The sequence below is a fragment of the Triplophysa rosa genome, linkage group LG4, assembly GCF_024868665.1.
Source record: "Triplophysa rosa linkage group LG4, Trosa_1v2, whole genome shotgun sequence".
NCBI lineage: Eukaryota > Metazoa > Chordata > Actinopteri > Cypriniformes > Nemacheilidae > Triplophysa > Triplophysa rosa.
Window position 1 is genome coordinate 28514429 of NC_079893.1, and position 12530 is coordinate 28526958.

Here is a 12530-nt window from a genome sequence, read left to right on the forward strand (position 1 = left end):
TTTTGTTTTGTTTTCTTATAACTAAAACGGCCCTGTTGTTTTTCATAAAGTGGAAGTGAACGGTGACCAGATGCTTCGACAAGATTTTCAAGGCAAGCATTTTAACACACATCTTATTTTCAGTAAGTTGCTCACACAAAGTTATCACGGTTTCAGAAAACAGTGAATATGTCATATCGACTCTTTTTAAGCATCTTTTTTGTCCAGTGTATAGCTTGGTAGGCTGTGGTCACCATCCACTGTCATTGTTTAAAAAAAGAGGTGTAAATTGTTTTTGTTTTTATTTTATGTTCTTCATGACTTCTTTTGTGTTCCATAGAAGAAAGAAGTCATGCGGGTTTGAAATGACATGAAGACATGATGAATTTTCATTTTTGGGTGTACCGCCCCTTTAATGCCTGTTTATCAATGGCTGAGTTTTATAGTAAACTATTACATGATGATGAAAGGAAGATTCTCTTTGCTTCGACAAAACAGTGGATATGAAGAAAGGCATTTTGTAAAATATTATAAAAGTAGAACCTTTTTCCTTGATCCTTAAAAACACAAAAAGCTTATCTTCCTAATAAAAGCTGACAAATGTTCTTCGGTTTAAAGATGTGTCTCTAAAATAACAGTTGCGTATATTTTTACATTCTCCCAACTCTCTCATTTTTCTATTCTCTTGTTTTCCCAGCAACACTTGAGAGTCTCACGGATCTAAACCAGCTCCGGGTCCCACAACGGTCCCTTTGGGAGCGAGACGCATTGTGTGTTTAGTCTAGTGTATGAAAAACCCAGAGACAAAAAAGGCGAGGAGGAAAAACATGCCAACACACAAACACTGGTGACAGAATTTGTACGCTTGCGTTTGACAAACGCCTCACACTGTGTGCATGTGTCTTCAATACTTGTAGTGTTGCATTCATAGGTGTGTGTGATGATGACATCATCCTCCCCCAGCCGGCACCACGGGGGGCATTTTAACAGTCTCATGTGTTGCTGTTGTGTCTCGCAACTGCCCACGGATGAGGACAGGAATGTTGGGTACAAATGATCATGATGACACATTTTAACATCTGTTGTTACCACAATCTGGTGTCTAATATAGACATTCATCAAATGATCATGTACATGTTTAATATTCGTTGTATTCTTTATGCGTAACTATTACTGTATATAGAGCAGAAATTTCACCCATTAACCCAAATCGAGTGGAGGTCCTTTGTTTGGCAGGACTGGGCAGAGGTTTCCCGTGTTACACTTCTTGTGTGGTGTGGGGAGGCCACAGATGTGTCAGTACCTCGTATGAATCATAGTGATTTAGACGTGTCTTTTCAATCCCCCTGAGTGGCTCATTCAATGGATTAAGAGCAAGGCGTCGAGACAATCAATTTTATCACAATGGAGCCCGTTCCAGGGGTGACGTCATGGCCCGCTCACGGAGGAGAGGGAACGGGAGCATGTGTGGGGATCTAGGTGAGCGCTTACGGACATAATTGACACTTTTTGTGGAATGAGAATTGGTTTGTATAATTGTGGTTTTCCTTTTTTTTTTTTTTACGTATACCCGGTATCTGATGGATAGTAATATTTGAAAAGGAATTATTCACCTTCAAAATCAAAATTCTGTCATTATTTAGAATAAATAATTATTGTATTTTAAACCTGTATGACTTTCTTCTGCAGAACACAAAAGAAGATATTTTGAAAAAAGTTGGTTACCGAAAACCGTTGGTCCCCATTGACTTGCATTGCTTTTGTGTCCATGCAGTAGAAGTCAATAGGGGTGAATGTTGCTCGGTTACCAACATTTTATCAAGGCTGAGGCTGAATAAATGATGACAGAATTTTCAGTTTTGAGTGAACTGTCACTTTAATTTCTGACCACAGTATTAGTCAACACCAGGTTTATCATAATACGTGACGTCCTATATCATTTTTAATTCAACATATAGTTACAATGATAACTCTTTGTAAGGAAAAGTATGTGAGAGAGAGAGAGATCGACATGCCGCATCTTATTGTGAATATCGCTTTGAATCTATTCCTAGACTCACACACGCATCTTTATTTAACTCAGGTCTGGAAACCATAATGTCAGTGAAACATCCCTCGCGCGACTTCTCGATGACATCACGCCGCCCCTGCGAAGGTGAGGTGGGGACCTTTGTGTAGGACTGACGGGAAAGAATGTCTCAAGCGCCGGTCTTGAAATTCTCGGGATAGTTTCGCCAAAGGCCGTTACCCATTGGGTCACATTGTCTGTGATGACCTCAGCGGAATGTTATTGAGGAAATGGTTTTCACATCGTGGAAGTGGGAGAGAGATACAGGAGGCTGTAAGGTGCTTGTGTTTCTGAGCTGAGAATTTAGACGGTTAGTCACGCGCGCTGGCCGAGACCTCACAGGATGAGACATAACAGTAGCATAACTGAGTCGTCTGCGTATTTAAGTGATAAATTGTTTTCAGCGTTTCCATTGATCGCTACCAGAAAGGGAGAGAGACGTGGGAGTCTGTAATGTGATGGGTCCAATATAACGGCGGGCAGGGGTCTTGTCCCGTCCCACAGCCCATAGGGAAAGCTCTTGGAAAACAAAGGGGCTTTTCCCAACTTTTGGAAACCTTTATCCTCTAGAGATGCCTGCCAAGCAACGTGAGATCCAGATGCAGCTCTTCTATTCTTATCTAACGGCAGAACACTCGTCTGGCATTAGTTATGATGGGAGATAGATTTCGTTCCTTCTTCAGTTCTTCAGTGGTAATAGCGAATGGAGAAATTACATATCTCTGGACTTTTGTAAAACCACTACAAACTTTGTTCCTCATCTGGTAGAGCGTCATGCTAACAAGACCAAAGTCATGGGTTTGATTATCAAGAACTGCACAAACTAATAAAATGTATACCTTTAATGCATTTGTGAGTGACGTTGGATAATAGGATCTGTCAATTTGCTTTGGAAAAAAGTGAATGTTGTGCTTATAGGTTTAGTATTAAATTCTGGCATGTTCTACAAACATGAATGATAATCATGTGGCTTGTTGAAAGAAGGATGCTATTACTTTTCTAAGCGAACGTATGATTTTTGTCTGGTAGATGATAAAAAAAATCGCTTGGGCCTACAAGGAAGGAGCCATATTAAGGGAGAGTCTTGGGTGGGCTCTTTCAACTCGCGCCAGTAAGCGACCACACAATAATGTGCAAAGAAATGACTCAGCTTACCTTAGCAACCACATTGCAACATCCTGGCAACCACCCAGAACACCTTGTCATCAGCGAGTTTTGCACGAGCAAGCACCACATTTTCCTACAGATGGTAAATTAATGTACATTTAAATTGGAATCTCGTGATTTTTTGTTTTTTGAGCATTATGCGATGTTTGACGTTGATATTTTATCGTTTTTTCATTAAAGCTTTGTTTAATTATTTTTACCGATTTCAGGTTAAACTTTTCATACAAACCACTTTTTACAATTAAGAACAAGATTGGATCTACATTTAGCTTGCGTTTACAAAGTTCAAGATTGTTAAAGATGGGGTAACATGCTATTTCATGCATTCTGACTTCTTTACACTGTTGAACGTGCTGGCTTCTCATGCTTGACATGGTCAACTTGTTTAAAAACGAATTGGACGTATGACGTAGTATTTCTGTGCTTGATACACTCCCCCAGCACTCCAACTTGTTTCGGAAAGTTTTATATAAGTCTGGAGCCCTGTTTCGTGACAGGGATCCTATTCCTTTTATTGGGCAATTCTCCCGGAAAAGCACGCCCACGGCAAGGCGAAAGAAATAGCCCACACACGTGCCAACCAACGAGTGATAGGAAGACCCGCTTATCAAGATAGGCTGTGCTGCGTCATGATTGGCTGCGCTGTGGGCCTGCAGCTGCAGCTCGTTACTCTTGCTATAGTGAGAGAAGTTGAGGTGTGTCTGTTTGTTCATGGTATTTCAGTGATGGATGTTATATAAACGGTGGATATAATGCTGGATTTGGAGATCGTTTGAAACTGATAGATGGCCCCAATGCTAAAAGATGCCGGACATGAACTGCACGCGTTAAGTCAAACTAAGTCCAATGTCTGTGTTTTGTTGTATGTGCATAATGTAAAAAACAGGAAGGGATTAATGCGATGATGTGTTGTGTGCTCGCGCTCTAGTTCCGTCCCCCTGCCTGCCTCCAGCAGCTCGTCTTTTTCCGGAAATAATCGTACAGCTGTATCTCTTTTATAAATGTGATCAAACGAAATACTCTTCGACGATACGACGGATGCTATACTACTGTATAGATACTCAAGATGAATATGAGATTGGCAGAAACTGCGTGTGTTACCCGATCTTTAACATTTTTTAGTTTTTTAAGAAGCATTCAACACTGTTGAAATGATTTGCGTTGATATCGCTATCTAATGACAACGGTTTCCATGCTCTCTAACTTTTCTCTCTGTGTCACCTGTGGGGCATTTGGGTCTGTTTGCTAGCACTTATAATTGCAGTGGGGAGAGAGAGAGAGAGAGAGAGAGAGAGAGAGAGAGAGCAGCGACAGTAGACAAGAGAGATGTAGAAAAACAGCAATTAGAGTTAGTGGTGGTGGTAAGCCAGTGTATACGTGAAATATATACACACATGCGCATGTGTGTGCACGGGTTTAAACCAGTCTCAAGTGACGATAGACACAAAGAAACATCAACACTTAAAGGGATAGTTCGCTGAAAAATGAAACTGTTGTTGTCATTTACAAACACTTGTGTACTTCAAATGTGACTTTCTTACTTTTGCTGAATACAAGCGTTAAAAATGTAGACGCTGCTATTTTTACGTATAATGAAAATGAGCGATCATTCAGGTCTCATGCTGCTTAACAACTTCTTTGTGTTTCACAAAGGAAAGAAGGCTTGACCTACTCAAGCATATGAAATTCTGTGCGAGATACTACAAATGGGTGGGCCATCAAAAAGTGTTTATACAGCTATAGGTATTTATAAGAAAAAGTGTGTGAAGTGTTTGGGATGCTCTGGATTTCTTTAAGAATGGCTCAAAGTTTCATCATGCAAAGATCCACATCATTTTAAAAGGTTTGCCCACTTTTCTCACAGACGTCTCTCCAAACGTCACGGAGACGTCTCGACATCATCATTCATACTCAGTGTTGGGTGTAACTAGTTACTAAGTAATTAGTTACTGTAATTTAATTACTTTTCCCTTGAAAAAGTAAAGTAAGGGATTACTCTTATTTTTTCTGTAATTTAATTACAGTTACTTTGTGTAATATGTGTGTGTGCAGAAGAGGAATTGACATCAAAATTCAAAGTCTAACTTTAAAATCCGTGCTTTAATGTATAATTCTCACAGTTGTAATTAATAATAATACTTTATGTAGTTTTATATTATTTATTTAAATGAATTAAAAGAGCCGTTTCATGTCTATCCTTGAATCACTTAACTCATCAAGGTTGATGTAGGATATAGAAAGTAATTAGTAATAAGTAATTAAATACTTTTTGAAGAGAGTAACTTGTACAGTAATCTCATTACACTATTGAATATGTAATTAGTAACTAGTAATTAATTACTTTTTCAGAGTAACTTACCCAACACTGTTCATACTATTTCCCAGTGAATGCAATGAACTCATTTGAGCGTTCCAATATTTGCCAAGTCAAATTCACATAATCTCTCAGCTTGATCTCAGCTCTAATGCTGCTTTAAGAAAATATTTTCAAATAATTATTTTGAAGTGTACAGTTAATAATTCACTGAATATATTTTAATATGATTTTATCAGGTAGTAAATATCCATCCATTCTCTGAACCCGCTTGTCCTCTTCCGGGGTATCAGGGGCTGGAGCCTAATTGCCAGAAATGATAAATAAATACATAAAACTTTTTATAATTACATATTTGACCTCTGACGCCTTTTACATGAACTACAGCAATAAACGTCTAATATTTTATATAAAGGAGCTGCCAAGACACATTTTGTCAGTGATGTTGAGGTCTGGCCGGTTGTAGGTTCTAACTAAATGAGCTTTTAACCCCAAATTGTCCCTATAATTTGAGTACTGTAAGTCACTTCAGATGAACGCGTCTGCTAAATGACTTCTGACGTGTTTCGCTGAGCTGTTTATGTCTTTATATAAATACGTTCTATATTTAAGCTCAGACACTGTAATTATCCACTCCAGCTGAACATTAATTGATTGCTCTGGCTCTAAAAATGCTGAAAACGAGCAAGCTTTACCGGAAAGCGGCGTGATATTTTAAGAGCAGGCCCGCATTACAGTTTGTAACCATGTGGTTCTGATTGGCCGAAATACCTCACAGTTGATTGGTCTAAAATGCTAGACATTCTTTCTCAAATTGTCTTGAAGGTTTCCTGGCCGCGAAGTGTGACGCGTGCCGCAGACCCTTGGGCCGCGGCGTTACGTGTGCATTAGTGCCCCTCCTCGCCGAGGGCCCCGATCAGCATTCCTTCCTTAAAACACTCTATTCTTCCTGGCCATATTTGGCAGAGAGGGGAAGGGAATCCCTCGCAGTGACTCATCCAGTTTTTCCCAGCGTAGGGGGAGTTCGCTGGATGGAACGAACATGACTCGCTCATCTGTGGATTTAAGGATGTGCAGAAGGCCCTGTTAAATCATCCGGCAGGAGCACTTTTGTGTGTATTTTTAAACAGTGCATCTTTCACTTGTTGCTGTTGCCTTTTCGGGAGAATAGGTCTCTGTCTCTGATATGAATTATGATAGTTTAACACACAAGTAACAGGGGTGAATCCAGGTCAACTGAGACGTATCCTAATTTCTTGCAATCACTCTTACATACAGTATAATATACACATATAGTAACCTATCGATCATACTTATGTAGTAGGCTATGTATACTCCAAAGTATAGTATTTATAAAGTATAATAAATATTTTGAATAAAACATTTGGTTACAATTAATTGTAAGTGTCTTGTGTTACAGTGTAATTATATATTTAAGTATGGAGTAATAATAACTATGTACTTACTATAGGGGTATGGGGTAGGATTAGGGTTAGTTACACATATTTATGCCAAATTTATAGTAAATACATGTGTAACAAGGGCGCCGTAAAATAAAGTGTTACCAAACATTAATGTTTTTCTTACTTCTGCAGAACACAAAAGAAGATATTTTGAAGAATGTTGATAGCCAAAGAACATTGGTCCCCATTGACTTCCATAGGACTCAAGACATTTCTCAAAATATCGTCTTTTGTTTTCACACAAAGATAGAGTCATCAAAGAGCGTTTTACAAAAGTCGTGCCACTCGGCGGCCGTGTTTGCAACGACTCTGGGCAGTTACAGTATTTACGTCATAGCAAGTCCACAGTCCTATCTACTTGAATGGGGGAAGCTAGATGTTTCTAAAATTCTAAAAAAGCATATTTCCCACCAATAATTAAACCTGACGTGAACTGTATCATATTTTTGGGTCTGCTAAGCTTAAATTGCACTAAAAATCACCTTTTTTGAAGTCAACTAATCTACTGCACCTGCGCACAGGCTGGCAAGCGCCTCACGAGAGCGCCGCCCCAGAGCATCATCAGTCGATTGGCTCGTTTTACTGGAAGGCGGGACTTTCTTCACTAGAGCGGCCAAATTCAGCGTTGCATTCCTCACCATTCATTGTAATGGCAGTGGCGCATCTTGTTAATATTAATATATCTTTGGTCATATGCAGGTTCTGAATGACATCAGAGTTAACTAATAATTACACAATTTTTAATTTTGGGTGAACTATCCCTTTAAGATCCTACAACGCATATGAGTCAAGCGCCCTTAAACTTTTGAATGGTGGTGTACATATGAACAATGTAAACAATAGTGTTATTTGTGCTGGAGTGTAAATAACTTCTGTCTCTTTTCTGTTATAGAAACTAGCAAAATAAGTCAAAAGAATCCTAAAAACTCACTCACTGGATACATCGCTCTGTTTTCCTCTTTTACTCTGCTTCTCTCTCCCTCATTTAGCACACTTCACTTCATCCTCTGTTAACAATAGTGGATTCGAACACAAACAAACAAGCAACATTCGCGATTGCAATCACCACTAATTTGGAGGCCCAATTTTCCACCCCCAGTCTCTCCTCCTGGACGCCTTCCATCCCACAAACCCTTGGGGCTCCAGATGGGTGTGCTGGCTGTAGTGAAGGGGAGAAAATGACAGACGAGATGGCTGATGTTTCTGGAGAGCGTGCAGCTCGTTTCTCTCTGTTTTTTTTTAAGTGAATGTTCATAATACAGTTTAGTTTTTTAAAAATAAAGATTTGATAACAATGGGTAGGTTTGAATTAGATATTATGTTTGTTGAATCTGTATTCAACCTTTACATATCAGATTCATAAAAAAGGATGAAAAAACTGCTTACCTAGATCTCCGTGTCAGTAAAGTCTCACAACAATCCGAAGCCGAAAACGTGACCTCAGAAAGCGGAAAGTAAACAGCGGGCGAGGGAGAGCAATGGAGGGTGGGGCAGAAGTTGTCGTAATTGGTGTAAGTTCGGGGGGGTTAAAGCCACGGCGCTGGGTTTTAAAAGAGTGTGCAAACGGAGCCTGTCATTTAGCAGACGCCCGTTGGGCTGGCCTGTGTGAACGCAACTCACAACTGTTCTCTAATTAACTCCTGCTCAGAGAGAGAGAGAGCGCTGACAAAGCCGACTAAATGCAGAAGGAGAGAAAAACACTCAGTTTGGCTGCAGTCGGTTTGATTTAGTAAAGTTCACGCTGAACGTCAATGCAAACGTGTTTCTTAATGGTTCCCAATTCTGAATCTAATTGTGATTATAGCCCAGATAAACAAACAAGGTAAACAAACAGAGATCAGTAAATTATCGGGAACTTTAAGCCCTGAGAGCTCAAATTGTATCAAGAATCAAACAATAGTTTTGGGAAAGTATTACTGTGCAAATATTGTTTTTGGGACAGTGTGCACACCTGAAAAATAGTAGTCCAGGCTTCAAACCGGTTTGAGCTTTTGTAGTGTTTGCTACTTAAACAATCAAACGTGTGCAAGACAGAAAAGCATACGGATTATAAAATAAAAAGAGTATTTAAAGGGGTCATATGGCGGAAGTACGTGTTTTTCTGTGTCTTTGGCGTGTTATAAGTTGCCCATGCATGTATTAGACACGTAAAATTGCACAAATGAAAGTGGGAACAAAAGATGCATTCTATCTAAAAGCGAATGCTCAACCAGACTTGCCTGAAACGCCTCGTGTAACCACACCCCGTCGAATCTACGTAACTTCGTAACATGATTTGACTAAGACCGCCCAAATCTACACGTAGTTAAGGTGGGCGTAATTGTAAATCTCATTGTATCGTCTGTCAGTACAATTGCTTTGGAACCTGATGTTCCGAATATGGTAAGAGGCGTTACATTTCCGTCACACGCTTGCAGTATTCGACCAATCACAACGCACTGGTTAACTGGCCAATCATAGCACACCTCGCTTTTCAGAGCCATGAGCTTTGTAAAAAATCAGCACGTTTCAGAGAGGCGGGGCAAAGAGGAGATACAAACATGCACGGTATGTGTAAAATACAACGTTTTTTAAACTTTAAATGGTGTATACACATTGCGTTACATCTAAAACAAACAATAATATTCGTTTTAGCCGTGCAATATGACTCCTTTAAAAAAAAAAAGCATACGGAACGCACACGTACTTAGTTTAGGACAGTGGTTGGACCTTCAGGGTCCCCTGTCAAAATTAAGTTACAAAATGTTTCTCTTGTTTTTTCTGAGTGGTTATTAAAGGTATGTATGGCTGTTAGTTTGTTATTTGTGATATGTTGTTCACTTATTGAATGGGAAACAAATTATATATATAACAATATAAATATGTTTATATACTTCTCACTCAGTTAGCTTGTAACATACACTTCTGTTCATAAGTTTAGGCTCACTTTTTACTATTTAATTTTTTTTACTATTTCTATAATGTTTCTTATTTTTTTCAACACAATCTCACAGGAATTCGTAACTATTTTACGAGGTGGCTAATTCATATGAATATGTAAGATCTTATTTGTATGTTTTTGTACGATTCACATTGTACGAATTCATACGAATTAGCCACTTGGTAAAATAGTTAAGAAATCCTGTGAGAACAGGTTGTTTTTTTTCTACCTAAACCTAATGTTAGCGGCCGTGCATATTATAACCTCTACCCTAACCTAAACCCTAAACCTAACAGTATTTTTTCATTATTTCAGCGTTTCCTCCTCATGTACGTTTCAAAATGGCTGCTCTCCACCGAAGTGCACGCAAACATTGGCGTATCATATGCACGCAAAATTGAAGTTTGGCGTACGTATTATACGATATTGCAACACCGTGTTATTTATACGCAGATCGATGAGAACGGGTAACGAGGTCTCGGATGCTTTTCAAACAGTATTAAAGTTTCAAAACCATTTCCTTTTTTATTTAGGTTTTGAAATTAATTAAAAAAATGTAATTTCCCCTCAGTTTTAAAGATTTACAACAGCATGAAAAACATTTCAAGTGACCCTAATCTTTTGACTGGGAGTTTGTGTACATATATGCAGTATTATAACTTATAACCATTTAAATCATAATTCATAACCACTTTTATAATTTATATGTTTAAAGCTGCCATAACACATGCAGTTTCTGCCAATCTAATATTAATCTTGAGTACCTATAGAGTAGTATTGCATACTTCGTATCTTCGAAGAGTATTTAGTTTGATCACATTTATAAAAGATAGATACAGCTGTACGATTATTTCCGGAAAAATACGACCTCCTGGGGGTGTGCGGGAGGGGACCTAAATCACACAATACATCATCGCCATACATTATCCCTGCATAACTATTGATTCACTATAAGCAGTGTTGGGGAAAGTTACTTTTAAAAGTAACTACTTACAATATTGAGTTACTCTATAAAAAAGTAACTAAATACGTTACTTGGGTACTTTTTGTGGAAAGTAACTGAAAGTATTTTTGCGTTACTTTTGCATTAATTTTTCTCACCTAACTGATGCTCATGCTTTTCCAGACTTTGCTGTTCTTTAGTGTTTAACACTGTAATGCATTTAACAATCCTATATAGCTTATAAGTTAACACACCTTTATTTTCTTTAAAAAACACATTTCAAATATTTCCTGACCAGTAGTTCTCCACCTCATCAGAGCTCTGTCTACTGTTGACACTGCTAACTTCGGTGTCACTCTCCATATTTATTGTGTTTTGACAGCGCGGCTAGTTGCACAAGATGGCGCCGGTGAGCTTTTGGGACGGCAGAGTCGGCAGAGTAGTTTCCGGTCGTATAACACTGTGTGGGAAAAGGAGGATTTTTGGCCGGCAAATATGCATGTTTTTTTTTTTAGATTTAAAATGTAATATATAAGCGATATGACAGATCCTCTTTGCATTACTGAGCACTTCGTTGAGCCAAAACAACTCGATAGTGTTATACAAAATTATGATTAATCTAATATATAATATATTACTAATATTATATAATGTTATTTTGAGGGGAAAATGACATTTAACATATTATGTTGTATATATTCTGGTATTTGGTGAGGAGACTAACAGATGACAGTTGTTTCCTCTCTTTCACCCATGCTCCGCCCACTCCCCAACCCTTCTTCTAACAGTGACCATGCCCATTTAAATCTGCAGATCTGTCTGTGCGTGCAGCGCCAAAAACAGTCGAACACAGCTTATGTTTACATTCACGAGGCATGAGACCATTGATTGCTGTTGTGTGTCATGACTTGCGCTAATTTCGCGATCTGAAAGTTATCTGCCAAACATGACCGGCATTTGCAGGACAATTGATTGCTGTTGCGACTCGTGCTAATATCATGATCTGAAAGTTATCTATTGATTGAGTGTGACCGGTAGCTCCGCATCTAAGCTCTCGCCTCCCATCGCTGTATCAAGGGTTGCCAGATTTGCGTAACAAAAACGAAGCCGGAACACTGCAGCACTGCAGACATGGCAACACTGCCTATGTCTGACTAGCGACTGTTTCTGCGCTAGCGATCATGTCTACACTACTTTTAATTCAGAATTTCACTTTTGCAGTTTAAAAAATGTTCATATAAATCAAAGATTAGACTGAAAAGTAACTCGAGTTACTTGAAAAACAAAGTACCTTGAGTATTGATATGTAAATTTATAAAGTAACTGCGTTACATTACTCGTTACTTTAAAAAGTACTCTGATTACATAACGCACGTTACTTGTAACGCATTACCCCCCAACGCTGACTATAAGTTTGTGTTGTTTACATAATGCACGTACGCACTGATTGCCAACAAAACACAGACATACGACATAGTTTTACTTACTGCATGCGGTTCATGTCCGGCATCTAATAGCACTGGAACCGCTACATTTATTAGTTTCAAACGATCTCCAAATCCAACGTTATATCCACTGTTTATATAACATCCATCACTGAAATGATGTGAATAAACAAACACAGCTCGACTTCTCTCACAATCACAAGTGTAACGAGCTGCAGCTGCAGGCCCACA